The sequence below is a fragment of the Pelophylax lessonae genome (genome assembly GCF_965119305.1).
Source record: "Pelophylax lessonae genome assembly, chromosome: 13".
NCBI classification, from domain to species: Eukaryota; Metazoa; Chordata; class Amphibia; order Anura; family Ranidae; genus Pelophylax; species Pelophylax lessonae.
This window is the reverse complement of record NC_138780.1, coordinates 161,158,444-161,175,713: the sequence shown is the minus strand read 5'-3', so window position 1 is coordinate 161,175,713 and position 17,270 is coordinate 161,158,444. Positions and strand designations below refer to the sequence as shown.

General features: G+C 46.6%; 1 protein-coding gene across 2 annotated transcripts in view; it reads right to left on the bottom strand.

The window, feature by feature from the left end:
* The window catches only part of FANCM (FA complementation group M), a 318,993-nt gene that overhangs the window by 152,972 nt on the left and 148,751 nt on the right, over window positions 1-17,270 (bottom strand). The gene's annotated exons all lie outside the window — the stretch shown is intronic.

The window sequence follows — 17,270 nt, the reverse complement described above, 5'->3', positions numbered from 1 at the left end:
CCCCAGAGGAGCAGGACATCGTCAATGTACCTCAGCCACATGTGGGAATGGCTGAGGTACATTGAGGATGGATATACAACCTGCTCCTCCCAGAGTCCGAGATGGAGGCACGCGTAGGCCGGAGCCCACGGAGCCCCCATCGAGGTACCCCTAATCTGTTGGTAATATGAACTTAGGAATTGGAAAGAATTGTGATGTAGCAGTGAAATTTCAATTTACTGAGAACCGCTTTTGTATAATTTGTTATGTTCTAGCCATACATTCCCCAATTAAAAAAAAATAGATTGCAAAAAAATGCAATATTGAAAATCTAATTCTCCATTCAAAACTGCAGATCTGAAGGAATACTTCACTCGCAGAGAACCATTTCAGAAAGGCTAGTATAGTATGGCTTTGTTCCAGCTCTCAGGGAGCCAAAGAGTTACATTTTAATTTCAGTTTGTGCCATTTAATTTCAATTTGTGCCAGGGAGGAGGAAATCAGTTATTATGATAAAAGCATTGATTATTAACATCGTTTTTGACAGTGGTATCAGTACAGTTAGCGCTCTTCACTATACATAATTTGATGTTCCGCCATTAGTACAGAAAATAAGGCTATTATGAGGCAAAAACTAGGTTAGGTCTCTTGAACACTGCATTAACACATTATATACGTAATACAGTAGATTATGGTAGGTGGTTTTGGCTGTTGAATTACATGGACAGGAAGTAAACGATGCATGAAATTCTTATAAGTCATTCAAGCTAAAGACTAGCTTCCCAACCGACCCCTCCCTCAGCCTCCCCCATTCCCTGATGCCTAGGCCCTTTCAGCAGATATACGATCTCTTTCCTGCAGCTTTCAGGCCACTCCAGCTTTACTCTCTCAGCAAGCGTTACTATCAATCTATCTACTGCACACTGCATACTGTTACCCAGTGGTTCCCAGCATGCGGCATACTTGCATTAATTTGACCCTCAAGCATTGTTTACTGCATGCCACTAATACAGCTGCATTATACATGCATGGACTCTGGGAGCTGAGTTAGGGTCTGCTAAATATTTCTGGTCTTCAGCTCTGTAGGTGCCCAGGGGGGTGGGTACATCTAGGCATGCCTTATTTACTGCCCATTGTAGTCTGTACACTTGAATGGTTGCCTATTGGACCCAACTATGATCAACCGTTATACACGGGTGGGACCAGGGAGGGGTGTCTGGAGGCTCAGATGGGGCTTGTGTGGGGGTAGGGGGATGGCCGAGCTTCTGCTGGGGGCAGTCCAATTTGGGTGGATTGGGTGTAGGTGTGCTCTAGGGTATTTGGGGAGTGGCTGTGTGTGTGGTCGGGACTGGCGGGGGGGGGGGGGGACTTGCAATGCTATGATTTTTAAATTTATACAGAATAAATAATTTTTTAGTGGTAGATGTTCCTTCTTTTTTTTTTTGCTTATATGTTTTTTTTAGGTCCCACCCATCTTGCATTGAATAAGGAAGCACCGCCATATTTTTTGCCAACACTCCAGCAAGAACACAGGTTCTGGGAAGGCAGACCACCCATTACCATCTGAGTGTGAGCCATACTTAATCCAGTAGTATTGTGAGACGAGGGCAATGTGATAATGCACCCCCTTCCCTAGTGGGTATGTTCTTTACAGCTTGGGCTCTCAGGGAGTGAGTTGGTGACATTCAACCAGGGATGGAACTGGTACTGGGCATGTAGACAGTTAGGCGACAGTACGGTAGAAGTAAGTCCAAGAGAGCTGCTTTTGTTTAAAATGGTGGACAACTTAATTTTAATTATTTTTGTTCTGTTGGAGATTAACTTAAAGTGGAGTACAAGGCTGCCAAATTATTCCTTTAATTACGAAAACAAATGATCATTTGGGTTCTGTGGCTAGATAAATGAAAGGAAGCCAATTAGCCAGAAATGCTTCTGATGTTAAGCATTGCTTGAATTTTTTCATTCTATTGATCTTGCCAATGCTTGCAATTCACCAGCATCAATATCGATAAAGAGAGACAAAGGAACAACTGGCCTGTTTTTAGGGTGACATTCACTGGCTAAAATGCTGTAGGATTTCACACCAGGAAACGCACCTCGTTTGTCCAGCCAGCAACACTGTAGAAACTGGCAAGTTGTTTTTTTGTCTGGTCTAGTGATCCTTTCACTGTGGAGTGGTTGCCAGCAACAGTAATTCTAGTGGAAGCCTTAGTGGATGAGAGACCCAAGAGCCCCTCTAGCAGTGAAAGGCATAAGTGTCACTAGGAAAACTACCAACCTATTGGAAGGTCTTTTCAATAAGCCTGAACCTGAACCTTTACTACAAAGTACTGCACATAAACCACTGTCACCATCATACCAGAAATATGGTAAACCCCAGAACTTAACACCTTGAATTTGCTCTAGTGTCAGGACCCCCAGCAATGGTGACAGAACCTTATGTTTTTTTTTAAATTTAGGACCTTTTGGCATTTTATTTTTTTAGTTTTGCCAAAGCTTCTAAACTCAACTCCATAAAAGCCTGTGTGTCAATGTACACATTGGCTTTTAGCAGTGTTTAGGAGCTGCTGCAGTTAGGGGAGCTTCAAGCTCCCTCTCCTGAACGTGAAAGAATTGCGATCAGGATAAGAACATTTTGACCGCTGGCTGTAAACCTCGCCAAAATCATGCTGCATTTTCCAGTGGTCGCGGCAGTGGTATATGTAGCGTACGTGAAGCTTAACAGACCATCTATGGCTCACCCAAGTTAAAGAACCAGTTGACAAAAGACAAAACTTGTTAGGTTGGGAAATAGGTCTAGTGCAATAGACTGTCCAGAATAAATTTTACCAAACCATTCATGCTTGGTTATGGGTAAACGCTATTTACAATGTGAAACATGTGAACAGTTTATGTGATGCTTTACAACAAAGGTTTTGAGGAGTGCAGCAAATTCCAAATGTTTTCTTCACATGTATAAGCAGACAAGCACCCTCAAGAGTAATCCCCAGCAGACGCGGTTAGTTCACCTTGAGGGGCATAGAATGCTTGTTAGAGAATTTGCACAGATTCTTAAATAGATAAAATAGTTAACATTAAAGCTGTATTTCTGTTGATCAACATGTTGTTTCAGGAGGTGGGAAGTAGCAGATTTGACATAGAAGGCAAAGTTGAGATTTGCATACAGTATATGCTGTCTACATCTCTGGATTCACTAGTTCATTTGACATTTCTTTTAAATCCCAACTCCAGACTAACATTTTTCCACTGCTTGCCTAGTGTTGTCTAGGCGTTTATTTTCTGGGCATCAACTTTAACTCAGCCTTCAATTTTCATGGGGAATTCAAACTTTATATCTATAAATAAATAAGAGTAATGTAATTTGTACTGGGGCTATGTGGACCTAGATAGTTTGTATGATCATAAATTACTACACCAAACATATTGTATCTTGGTGGTACCCAATTACTATCATTTTAACTATTTACTTACCACCTTACAAGGTGCAGGTGGTGAACTCACTAAGGATGGAACAAGAGCCCAGATACCTGAAAGAATGTATAAGAGTATTATTAGAGAAGATTAGGCATAGGGGACTAGTTTAATAATGAAATGTGACAAAGGACCATGTTCGATAGATAACTGTATTTACTTTCATTTCTTTGTTGAGGCTGTGTGGCACAAAAGTATTTAAAGTGTAAGTCTCCATTCACACTGGTACAACTTATCAGGCGACTTGGTCAGCCTGACAAGTCACGCACCGTCGCGTCCCATAGTGTAGTACAGGACCCGTTCTAATAGTTGCTCCGACTTCGAAAAAGGGTCCTGTACTACTTCAGGGCGACCTGGAGTGACTTGCATAGACATTCATTTTATGAAGTCCGTGCAAGTCGTGCCGAAGTCGCGGTGCACGCGACTTCATAGGTCGCCCCCTAAGTCGGATCGCCGTAGTGTGAACCGAGACTAAATCTAAAAATTTTCTTGTTTACATAAACGTGAAAAACGTTCAGCTGGTGAATATTTATCTGGTATAGACTCAATCTATACCTGTAGTTCAGCAACAGCTTTCGCATGGTGTTCAGCATAACAATGTGGGACACTAGGTTTAGAACTGCCTTCCTGGACAAACGGCTGGTGCTCTCCGAACGCCACCAGTAATGTCCTAATGGTTCTCCCAACAGAGCATACTGCACGGACAGGATAGGTAATATACAACATATGTTGTAGAATGAGGTAATGGTAAAAGTTCTACTATTAGTTGTAAAGGTTTTTTTTTTGCCATGAGGAACATGTGCACAGGTAAGACAAAGATTTTTTGCAAGAAAACATAACTACCAATGGGATGAGGGCGAGTTGTTTAATAGTAGTAACTTTAGTTTGAGATTTGATTTTGCTGGGCGCAATTTTACTCTTGACACTGGGTGCCTTTCTATATGCAAAGTTGGGAAGTGTAGAAATGGAAGATGTCAAATGGGGGGGGGGGATCATGGGTCAATGGACATGGACCGATGTATTTTGAATAGGTTTTCCATTTTACAACACACTGCATGATACTGGGTAATAAACCTGGTGGTTGGTGCTTGGGCCTTTTAGACAGAGAAGGAAATGTTGTCATATAGAAAGAACATGCCTCATCAATCAAATTGGAAGGATAACCTTTATCCAAAAAAATGTTTCAGGGTAAGGCTCTGTTCCTTCTAGTCCTCTAATCTGGTACAGTTATGTCTGAGGCGGTGGAACTGGCTTTTGGAGATATTACGGACCCATCTGGGGTGATGACAACTAGAAAAATAAAGAAACGAGTTCCCAGCTGTGGGTTTGGTGAAATATTTTGCAGTGATTGTGAAACCAATATCAAAAAGCGCCAGATCTAAAAAAGCATAAGGATAAGGGCTCAGCCACTGATGTAAAGGACAGGCAAAAAGTGTTGGAATTACAAATCGGCAACAAAATCTAATACGGAGCTCATGGTGCCATCCCAGATGATAATATTATCAATGTGCCTATCATAGAAAACCAGGCATTATCATGCACCAGGAGGAACCCAGGACCCACTGCACCAGCACAGGGTCTGGCAACAGATCCAAGGAATTTACCCCAATACCTAATGCCAAACCAGTTGCCATTGTCTAGCTTGCAGAGGTCTGTGGGTCCCTCCATGGATATTGCAAAAAGTGGTCACCTCCCCCACCTATAACTGGTCTTAACAGTAAGGAGCACTGGAAGGGCAAACGCAGATCAAAAAGCAAGGGGATTTCCAGTCACTACTTACCAACCAGCCAGCGACCAACCACACTGACACCTTTGCTGCCATTGTGCAATGTGCTGGGTGTTCAATGTGACCTTGCGCCTTTAAGGAGGGGTGGGCTCCCTCCAGTCACCTGTCCTCCATCTATCTCATCAGAATGCATGTGCTCCCATTGTGGAGACTCTTTAAAGGTAGAGTTAGGGTCTGCAGATATCAGGGTGCCTTGCCGTGGCCTGCAGCTTACGCATGTATTTGTAAATGTGTGGAACTAAACCCCTGTCTTTAACGCATACTGTTAGACAGGTTAATTCGGTTGGTCACTGGCTGGTTGGTAAGTAGTGACTGGAAATCCCCTTGCTTTTTTGCCCTCCATGGATATGCCTCCCCAGACCATCACTGACCCACCACCAAACCGGTCATGCTGAAGGATATCACAGGCAGCACAACATTCTCCACAGCTTCTCCAGACCCATAATTTCTCAATCTATCACATGTGCTCAGGGTGAACCTTCTCTAATCTGTGAAAAGCACAGGGCACCAGTGGTGGACCTGCCAATTCTGGTGTTCAATGGCAAATGCCACTCAAGGGCCACGGTGTCAGGCAATGAGTACAGGGCCCTTTAGAGGAAGTTGAGCCCTCCAGCCACCATCCTGAAGTCGGTTTCTGATTGTTTGGTCAGAGACATTCACACTATTGGCCTGCTGGAGGTCACTTTGTAGAGCTCTGGCAGTGCTCATCCTCTTCTTCCTTGCACAAAGGAGCAGATACCGGTCCTGCTGATGGGTTAAGGACCTTCTATGGCCCTGCCCAGTTCTCCTAGAGTAACTGCCTGTCTCCTGGTATCTCCTCCATGCTCTTGAGACTGTGGTGGGAAACACAGCAAACCTTCTGCCAATGGCACGTATTGATGTGCCATCCTGGAGGAGCTGGAATGCCTGTGCAACCTCTATAGGGCTCAGGTATCGCCTCATGCTACCAGTAGGGACACTGACCCTAGCTAAATACAAAACTAGTGAAAACAGTCAGAATAGATGAGTAGGGAAAAAAAATTCAGTGGCCTCCACCTGTAAAACCATTCTGTTTTCTGTTACCTACCATAGAAAACCAGGTGTACCGCAAAGGGATTATGATCCCAGACACACCTGGTTTCCCACACCCCCATGGTCAGGTTTGCATTGCTGTGGGCAAAATTTGCCCCCAAAGCTGTGCCACGCTTTTGGAGATAATCCCCTTCAAATAAAAAATAACTGTGTTCCAAGCAGAACTTGGGTAGCCTGAAAAATAAATTCAGTTTGCTCGGTGTTAGGAAAGGGGTCCTCACCAAAAAAACATGAAACAGCCTGAAGGCCAACTTCACGAGGTATTGAAGTATATAAGAAACAGACATCCAATGAGACCCAGAGATAGGAAGACTCCCAGATGTAGGGACGCAGTAGTTCTAAAAGGTGAATGCCATCCCGAATATATAAAGGCAGGGCCTGTGCTAGCGGTTGGAGAAAAGATTCAATATATAGAGAATAGCTGGATGTTATGCTATCCATAGAGGCTACAATTGGATGCCCTGGTAGGTTGTGCAAGTTTTTGTGTATCTTTGGCAGATGGTAAAAATAAGGGACTTTAAAATGGCTTACAAAAAAATGATGCCTCTGTTTTACCAAGTATACCATCTGCTTGCCGTCTGCTACTAGTTTATTGAATTTCTCAATAAATTTGGGTGGGGGGGGGGGGGGCACCTCTCAGTCTCTCATAGGTTTTAGAATCAGAGAGAAGGCGTAGAGCTGAGAGGCAATCTGATTTGTTTGCAACACAATACCCCCTCCCATATTGGCAGGTTAGATTTTTAAATTTATTTTGGCCTAGAAATTTTAATGCTAGATGTTCATGAGGAGTTAGGTTAGGTGGGGCCTTGAGGCTTCTTGTTTACACATGCTGGAAAGGTCCCTATAAACCACCTGATAAAAGGTTGTCTAAATATGGTCCCTTAGCCTGCATGTAGTTAAAGGCCGATTTAGGTCTGAAGGAGGTATTTGTGATGGGTAGATAGAGTTATGCCTCGTACACACGTTCAGATAATCGGACGACTTATCGTTTGCATTTTGTTGCACGATACTAATATCGAATTCAACAATGCATATAAAACTTAGGATTTTTTTCGTATGATTCTGGAAAAGCTTCCTGGTTGCTTAGCTACGTATCAGATGGTGCAAAACAAAAACAATGGCATCCAGGCTTTTTCCTTGCTATTTTTGTGTTTCTGATCATGCGCGATCTTTGTCAATCGATTTTTAGCAGACGCATACTGTACTGATTAAACGATTGTCGTTCGTTAGGTTATCGTACGACAGATGTTTTCGTGTTCGTCCCTTTGTATTTTGTTGGATGAACTGTCGTGATCGGCTGTCGAAAGCTGTGTACTAACGATCAGATTATCGTGCGATCAAGTCGAAAGCGATTATTTTCGTACGATTATCTGAACGTGTGTAGGCGGCATTAATGGTATTGGAACCAAGCAATCATATCTTCTTCCTCATTGATATCCCATTGTTCACAAAGGACCTGAATGGCCCATTTTTCAGTGGATGTGTCTAATATAGGATGAGTATTCTCTATGGGATCTATTTCAGTGGTACTGGCCTTACTAGCTTTTATGCTATAGTATCTCTTAAGGGTCAAATTGCGGATATATTTATTAGGGTCCTTGAATATAGTAAAGGAATTGAACAGTCTCATAGGGGCAACATTGAGGCCTCAAGCTAGCAAGGATGTCTCCCGTTTGTTTAAAGTGTGTGTTGACAAATTGTAGATTTTACCGGCTTCAGCAATTTGTCAGGATTCTTTTATATTGGAATGGATGGCACTATGAACTGAGGTACTGGGTTTGGGCATGGTACCAAGAGATTTACCATTGGTACTACCCTAAGAAGTGAGATTAAGAGGGTTGGGAGTCATCCTCTTGGCAATAGTGGGTAACGGGTGAGTCCTGGTTGGATTGTGATAGGTCCTGTTACTTGAACTGTTCCCTGGGGAAGTGAGGAATGGGCGTAATGGCATATTGTGCGATAGGCGTTTTCTTTTCCAGCTAAACACTCTGAACACTGTTGAAATTATAATCATCAAGGTCCCTACGTAATTTTGCACATTGGTACGGATCAAAAAAGCCAAATTTTTTGGTATGTTGCTTAACCATTCCATAGGTAAATGAGAATGAGTAGCAAGTAGCTCTTGAATGTTCGTTTACATTTTTTGGTGGAGAATCTGGTATCGTCACTCCCTATAGGTCGTCAAGATCTGGATTCACTTCTGGGTGCAGAACTCCAAAACGCTTTCCCACTCTATGCAGAGGTCTGCATCCAAAAAGTAACAGCCCTTGAGGATGAGTAGTTGGGATGGGATGGGATTTTTGACTCACCGTAAAATCCATTTCTCAGATGTTCATTGAAGCATAGCTCCTGATTCTTCTTAACCATTGGTTTATGCTGCCCCCTACAGGAGTAGGACAGTAGGCAGGAAAAAAACTTGACTATGCCTATTGGGCAGTACCAGGGGGTATACTCCCACTCCCAGCTATAGGCACTCAGTTTTGTTACAAGAAGTATCAGAAGAAAAAAGCCCAACTCCATAGAGGGAAAGGTGCTGTGTCCGTCAATGAACATAAGAGAAATGGATTTTACGGCAAGTCAAAAATCCCATTTCCTCTTTCGTTCATTGAAGGACACAGCTACTGATTCTTCTTAACCATTGGGAAGTCCCAAAGCAGTGGGAAACAGCAGAAAAAAAATCCCAAGGCTAACCATAGCCAACTAGGTTCATGGAGCTCAACCATAAACAATTGAAGCTCACCTGAAAAAAACAATACACCCCCAAAGAGGACCAGGTCCTCTAAACCGCAGCCAGCAAAAACCTTGCGGCCAAAGGAAGCATCCGCAAATGCCAACACAACCCCTTTACAAACACTTTGTAAAAGCGTGTACTGACGACCAGGTAGCCGCCTTGCCAACCTGCGTCACTGATGCTTGATGACGGAAAGCCCAGGAGACACTAAGCACCCTAGTAGAGTGCTCCAAAAACGGGAAAGGAGGAACCTGACCTTTGATGCAATAAGCCTGAACTACCATCTGATCCAGCTAGAAATGGTTGCAGAAGAAGCGGACAACCCTTTGTGAGGTCTGTCCGTGAGCACTAATAGAGAGTCTGACTTCCTAAAAGACTCCGTAGCTGCCAGGTACACCCTAATTGCCCGGACCACATCCAAGACATGCAAGGCAATTTCCTTCAGATGTTTAGGCCTGGGACACAGGGAAGGCAACAGAATGTCTTCATACAAATGACAGTCAGAGACCACCTTAGGAAGGAATGACGGACAGAGGCAAAGCACCACCTTATCCTCGTGAAGCACCATAAGGTGAACAAAAGTACAACGCCGCCAGTTTTGACACCCTGCATGCAGAGGTGATAGCCACCAAAAAAGGCCACCTTCCGGGGCAGCACAAGCAGGGAAACCTCCTGAATATTTTCAAAGTGAAGCTTCAGTAGAGCTGAAAGCACCCCATTAAGATTCCAGGGCGGCAACGGAGGCCACACTGAAGGAACAGGTAGGCACCAGAGAGTGTGTGGCCAAAGGTCGTTGTAAAATGACCACCAAAACCTGATACCCGGCCCTTGATGGTATGCAAGGCCAAATCCTGTTCAACCCCCCCCCCCCCCTTAAAGGAAGGTTAAGATCCGATCCCCCGAGAAGGAGCGAGGATGAACCCCAAGAGACTCACACCACGCAATGTACATCTTTCACGTACGATGGTAAATCTTCCTAGAGACAGATTTCCTAGCTTTTACCAGCGTAGGAATCACTGATTCAAACAAACCTCCATCCTTCCATCACCTGGCGTTCAACAGCCCAGTCGGTAAAGCCAGCGCCTGTAAAGCAGGATGGAAGATTGGTCCTTGGGACAGCAGATCCTCCCAGAGAGGAAGTCCCCAAGGAGCATCGTCGACCAGCTGTACCAGATCACTAGAATGACCGTAATCTCTTCTGCCCGAATCCTGCACAGGAGTCGTGGCAGATGTTTGAGGGGGCTGGAACGAATCAGTCAGCCCACCTTAGAATACAGGCTACTTACTGAGCCACCAGGACACTACTTGTGCCCCCTTAGTATTTGACATGGATCACAGCCGTAGCATTGTTCAAATGAATTCGTACCGGACAATCCTGATTGTCCAATGACCCAGAAAAAGTCAGATCGCTCTGAGTTCCAGTAGACTAATCAGCAGTCTGGGCCCTTCTTAGAAACCTAGTCCGCAGACCAGCGTTTCAGCCAGACAATACACAGAAGGACCACTGCTGATACAGACAGCCTAGAAATCAAAAAGAACCGCATCCAAAGAGGCATCACAGACAAACTGTAGCCCCTGGATCAGCCAGTCCGCCAGCTCCACAAAGACAGGGGGAAGCTTTTCTCCCTCCAGGTCCCGGTGTAAAAGCTTAGCCCACTCAGTCAGAGTTTGCGACACCAGGGCAATAGTAAATACCGGCCTAATTGCCAAACCAGCCAAAGCGCACATATGGCTGGCCAGAGCATCCACCCTCTAATTAGCTGGACCTGTAAAGGTCGCGGACTCCTCAACCGGAAAGAAGGTAACTCAATTTGACCTGGAAACTGGCAAGTCCACTACAGGTGGGATTATCCACCTTTTACACAGTAAATCCTCATAAGGATACCGCAAACAAAAAACGCCTAGCAACCCTTGCGTTTTGGACAACCCCACTGTTTTGGGACAATGTTGTCAGGTAAGCGGAAAGAGCGCGGACACAAACAATGCATCCACCAGCACCTATTTAGATGTGGCTAGAGGAGCAGAGGAATCCTCCGCACTGAGCACTCAGGGTGCGTGGATGCACACCCAGTAGGTTCACTATATACGGAGCTCACCCCAAAAACATCAGGTGAGGCCGCCGACTGCAATCCCGCAAAGGGGTTGCCAGCCAAGGGTCCACAAATGGACCCCACAAAAAACAAGGCGGTCACCTTCCAAGCCCTCCATAGAGGATATAATAGGACATAGCCCCCATCAAAAGGGGCCACCCTCCGTGCGCAGCCACGCAGGCAGGGTACCCTCACTAAAACACACAATAATGGATGCAAGACTGTCATTAAAAATGAAGCTCCCCCACAGTGCCAAGCTGACTATATGGCCCAGCAGGCCACAAGCCGCGGCCTAAATTTTTTGCACAGGCAGATGCCCAAAGGAAGAGTGGGGGCTTCAGCTTCACGCACTGGGGTCACCCCCCAACAGCGGCACCCGATTCAGCCGCACAGTCAAAAGTTTTGAGGGCGCCTGGCCACCAGGACGCAGGCCCCAGCAAAGCTGCCCAACCAGGAGCAGCGGAGGGTAAGGCAGATGCCCAAACGGGAGGCAGTGGCTTCAGCCATGCTCACAGGGGCCACCTCACGTAGTTACTGAGTAGTAGGCCTCAAAGCCGCGGCCTAAATTTGCGGCCGCGTTAGGCCCGCAGATGCTAAATTACCTGCTCCCCAGCCCAACAACCACCGCAGGGAGCCCAGAGGACATCCCTGCCCTAGTCACCAACCCCCAGGATGGCAGGGAACCCGGCTCAACCCCCTGCTGCGCACCAGGGAAACCCGGTCAGTAGCAACTTCAACCAGCCCCCCTAAGAGCATGTGGCAACAGCTCATAATCTCACCCAGGGAGGAGGGGGGCGCCAAAAGACCCAAAGTAACCAAAATTTTAGAGGGGCTGGGGGGGAAGCGAGAGGAACCCGGGGGTCCGACCATTCCAGGGAGGGGCCCTCGTCCACCCCAAAACTCTCCAGGGGTAGTGGGGGATAGTTACTTACCACACCAGGAACTGGGCGGGTACCGCTCCATCGTAATGTGGGTGCGGTCGGCCAGGAGGATACGCTGCGACTACGCTGGGGCTATGTCGCGGCTGACCTAGCGCGGAGCTGCAGTCTGCATGCGCTCGCTGGACAGACTAGTGGGACCCTAAGGATCTAGATTATTCAGTTTGTCACTTGATTGCAGTTCTCACAGGAACAAAATAATAAAAAGAGAAAAAAAATGTATTTAAAATGAAATAATTGCAAGGACCAGAGATCCCAGCAAGGAACTAGGTCCTTACTCCTGACTAGGCAGAAAAAAAACTGTGTCTAATGCTGAGAGTGGGTGTATACCCCCTGTGACTGCCATAGGCTTAATCAAGCTTTTTCCCGACTAGTGTTCTACTCCTGTAGGGGGCAGTATAACCCAACGGTTAAGAAGATTTAGGAGCTGTGTTTGTCAATGAACGAAAAATAAATTTAATTTAGTACATGAGGTACTATGTCAAACACTGGTTGCAACTCCCTTGAGAGTGCAGCAGTTCACTGAAAGGCAAATGAAAGACAACACGGTGCGCTCAAAAGAAATACTATAGTAGATCCCATAGAAAATACTCATCCTATATTAGACACATCCACTAAGAAACAGGCCATTGAGGACCTTTGTGAACTATGGGATGTCCATGAGGAAGATGATATGATTGCTTGGTCCCAATACTCCAACTCTTCTCTGCCCATCAGACATACCTCATTCAGAACTAAATCGGCCTTTACCCACACACAGGATACGGGACCATATTTAGACACCTTTTATCAGGTGGTTTATATGGACCTTACCAGCATGTGTAAACAAGAAGCCTCCAGGCCCCACTATTTATTGGACAACCTAATTCCTCAAAAACATCTAGCATTAAAATCTCTGGGCCAATATACATTATAATATGAATGTATGTTCCTTATATAACTCAATACCTCATGAAGTTGGCCTTCGGGCCGTATCACATTTTCTTGGTGAGGACCCCTTTCTTAACGCCGAGCAGACTGAATTTATTCTTCAGGCTACCAAATCCTGCTTGGAGCACAAATATTTTTTATTCGAAGGGGATTATTATCTCCAAAAGCAAGGCACAGCTATGGGGGCAAATTTTGCTCCCAGCTATGTAAACTTGACCATGGGGGTGTGGGAAACCAGGTGTGTCTGAGATCATAATCCCTTTGTGGCATACCTGGTTTTCTATGGTAGGTACATTGATGATATCATCTGGGATGGCACCATGAGCACAGTATTAGGATATTGTTGCCCACTGTAATTCCAACACTTTTAGCCTTTCCTTTACATCAGTGGTTGATCCCTAGTCCTTATGCTTTTTAGATCTAGAGCTTTTACATATTGATTCCACAATCACTGCAAAATATTTCACCAAACCCACAGCTGGGAATCATTTAATTTTTCTACACTGCTCAAAAAAAATTAAAGGAACACTTTTTAATCAGAGTATAGCATCAAGTCAATTCAACTCCTGGGATAATGATCTGGTTAGTTTAGTAGCAGAGGGGGTTGTTAATCAATTTGATCAATACGTGCCATTGCCAGAAGGTTTGCTGTGTCTCCCACCACAGTCTCAAGAGCATGGAGGAGATTCCAGGAGACCGGCAGTTACTCAAGGAGAGCTGGACAGGGCCATAGAAGGTCCTTAACCCATCAGCAGGACCGGTATCTGCACCTTTGCGCAAGGAGGAACAGGATGAGCACTGCCAGAGCCCTACAAAATGACCTCCAGCAGGCCACTGGTGTAAATGTCTTTGGTCAAACAATCAGAAACCGACTTCAAGATGGTGGCCGGAGGGCCCAACTTCCTCTAGTGGGCCCTTTGCTCACTGCCCGACACAGTGGCTCTCGATTGGCATTTGCCATTGAACACCAGAATTGGCAGGTCCACCACTGGTGCCCTGTGCTTTTCACAGATAAGAGCTGATTCACCATGAGCACATGGGATAGATGTGAAAGGGTCTGGAGAAGCCGTGGAAAATGTTGTGCTGCCTGTTATATCGTTCAGCATGACCGGTTTGGTTGTGGGTCGGTGATGGTCTGGGGAGGCATATCCATGAAAGGACACAGACCTCTGCAGGCTAGACAATGGCACCCGGTTCGCCATAAGGTATTTGGGTGAAATCCTTGGACCTATTATAAGACCCCACGCTAGTGCAGTGGGTCCTGGATTCCTCCTGGTGCATGATAATGTCGGGCCTCATGTCCTGAGAGTATGCAGCCTGTTCCAGGAGGATGAAGGCATTGATACCATTGAATAGCTCCCATGCTCGCCTGATCTAAATCCAATAGAACACCTCTGGGACATCAGGTTTTGGTCTATCTGAAGCCACCAGGTTGCACCTCAGACTGTTCAGGAGCTCAGTGATACCCTGGTCCAGATCTGGGAGGAAATACCCCAGTACAACATCCATCTCAAAAGGAGCATGCCTTGACATTGTCAGGCATGCAAACAAGCACATGGGGGCCATACATCATACATCATGCATATAGAAAAAACTATATAGAAAAGGCACCCGGTGTCAAGAGTAAAATCAAATCTCCAACTAAAGTTACTACTGTACTATTAAACAACTCCCCCTCATCCCCTTGGTGGGTATGTTTTGTTGCAAAAAATCTTTATGCCTTACCTGTGCACATGTTCCCTGATGGCAAAAAAAAAAAACGGAATTTTAGTAAAATCTTACCTGTAAAATTCCTTTCTCTGAGTCCTCCGACAGTCGCCGCCTCTTCATATTCGTCACATATGGGGTATTAGACTTTGCTCCGAAGGAGTAGCTAGGCAACAGAATATGTTAACATTAAAGCTTTTAACATATCCCACCCTCAAGGGGTGGTCCCCTCAGTCAATACCCTCCTACTTCCTGCAACCATATCTCAGTTTCAGTGGAATAGCAGTAGAGTATACAACCAAACCCCAAAAGAGGGGCGGGGGCGGCGACTGTCGGAGGACTCAGAGAAAGGAATTTTACAGGTAAGATTTTACAAAAATTCCGTTTTCTCTTACGTCCTCCGACAGTCGCCGCCTCTTCATATTCGTCACATATGGGGACGTCCCAAAGCAGTGCAAACATGAGGGGTGGGAAACGCATCCGCGCCGAAAGGCAACGCAGTCTCCGCATCAAAGAAAGGAACCTTACCAAAGGAAGGAAACCAGCTGGGCTACAGGAAAAACAAGTGCTCAACAGGAGCAACAACCCAGGAAAAGACAAATAACCAGGGGATAAAAAACTTATCCCAACAGCCAGAGATCCCCAACAAGGGACCCTAGGGAATTGCCGCACTAAAAACCTTGCGGCCAAAGGAAGCATCCGCCGATGCCTGAACATCTACTTTGTAGAATTTTGTGAAAGTGTGCATGGTCGACCAGGTCGCCGCCTTACACACCTGGGCTACAGAAGCCCCATGACGACAGGCCCAAGACGTACTCAGAGATCTAGTAGAGTGCGCCTTCACAGGCACAGGGGGAACCTTCCCCTGCAAAGCATAGGCCTGTTCAATGGTCTGCCTGATCCATTTGGCGATGGTAGAGGCCCGACGCCGCCATGCCCTTCCGAGGACCCTCTGGAAGAACAAACAAGGAGTCCGTCTTTGGAAAAGACTCAGTCGATTTAAGGTAAACCCTTATCGCCCGAACAACATCCAAAGAATGTAATCTCACCTCCTTTGGATGTTTAGGCTTCGCGCACAGCGAAGGCAAGACAATATCCTCATTAAGATGGAATTCCGAAACTCACTTCGGAAGAAAAGAAGGATTAGGTCGCAAGACCACCTTATCCAAATGAACAACCAGATACGGAGACTTGCAGGACAAAGCCGCCAGCTCCGACACTCTGCGAGCCGAAGTGATCGCAACCAAAAAGGCGACCTTTTTGGACAACATAGACAACGAGATCTCCCTGATCTGTTCAAAAGGAGCACGTTGTAACACAGATAGAACGAGATTCAAGTCCCAAGGGGGCAGAGGATCCCTCCTAGGAGGAACCAGATGCCGCACTCCCTGAACAAAAGTGCCAACCAAGGAGTTGGAAGCCACGGGACGTTGAAACAGAACGGCCAGCGCAGACACCTGACCCTTTATCGTAGCCAGCGCCAAACGCTGATCGACACCCGTTTGAAGGAAGGACAGCACTCGGGAAACCAAGTACGTGCGGGGTGAAAACCCCCTGGACTCACACCAGGCAAAATAGGCCTTCCAAGTACGGTAATAAACCTTCCCCGAGGAAGACTTCCTCGCGTTGATCAAGGTATGAACGACCTCTGGGGAGAGACCCTTCTCCTTCAGGACCTTGGTCTCAACAGCCAGGCCGTCAAAGCCAGCGGCTGTAAAGCAGGATGGTATATCGGCCCTTGAGACAGGAGATCGTCTCGAAGAGGCAGACGCCACGGGGCGTCGACCGCCAGATTCACGAGGTCTGCGTACCAGGACCGGCGAGGCCAGTCCGGTGCCACAAGAATCACCGTGCTGCGTTCCGAGTGTAACCTGCGAAGGAACCTGGACAGCAACTGAATCGGTGGAAACGCGTACATCAGCTTGTACTGATGCCACGGGGCCACTAACGCGTCCGACGCGTCTGCCCGAGGGTCGCGCGTCCTTGCCACGAACCTTCTCACCTTGTTGTTGAGACGAGACGCGAACAGGTCCACATCTGGAAGACTCCACTTCGCGCACAACATCTGGAAGACAGCCGGGTGGAGAGACCATTCCCCCTGATCCAGGGTCTGGCGACTCAGATAGTCCGCCTGCCAGTTCTCCACCCCTGGAATGTGAACCGCCGTTATCGCCGGGACATGAGTCTCGGCCCAAGACAGAATGTCGGCCACTTCTCGAGCCGCTCGGGCACTCCTGGTGCCCCCTTGGTGGTTGATGTAGGCCACAGCCGTGGCATTGTCCGTCTGCACCCGAACCGGGCAGCCCTGCAGCCGGTCCGTCCAGCGATGAAGACAGATTTATCGCACGCAATTCCAGAATGTTGATCGGAAGGGAGGACTCCCCCTCCGACCGAGTCCCCTGGGCGGACAGAACGCCCAGAACACCACCCCAGCCCGACAGGCTGGCATCCGTGGTAATTACCGTCCATGAGATAGGACGAAACGACTTGCCCCCGGACACCATCGGGGACTGGAGCCACCACAGAAGGTCTCTTCTGGTGCGATGACTCGACGAGATTTGAAGATC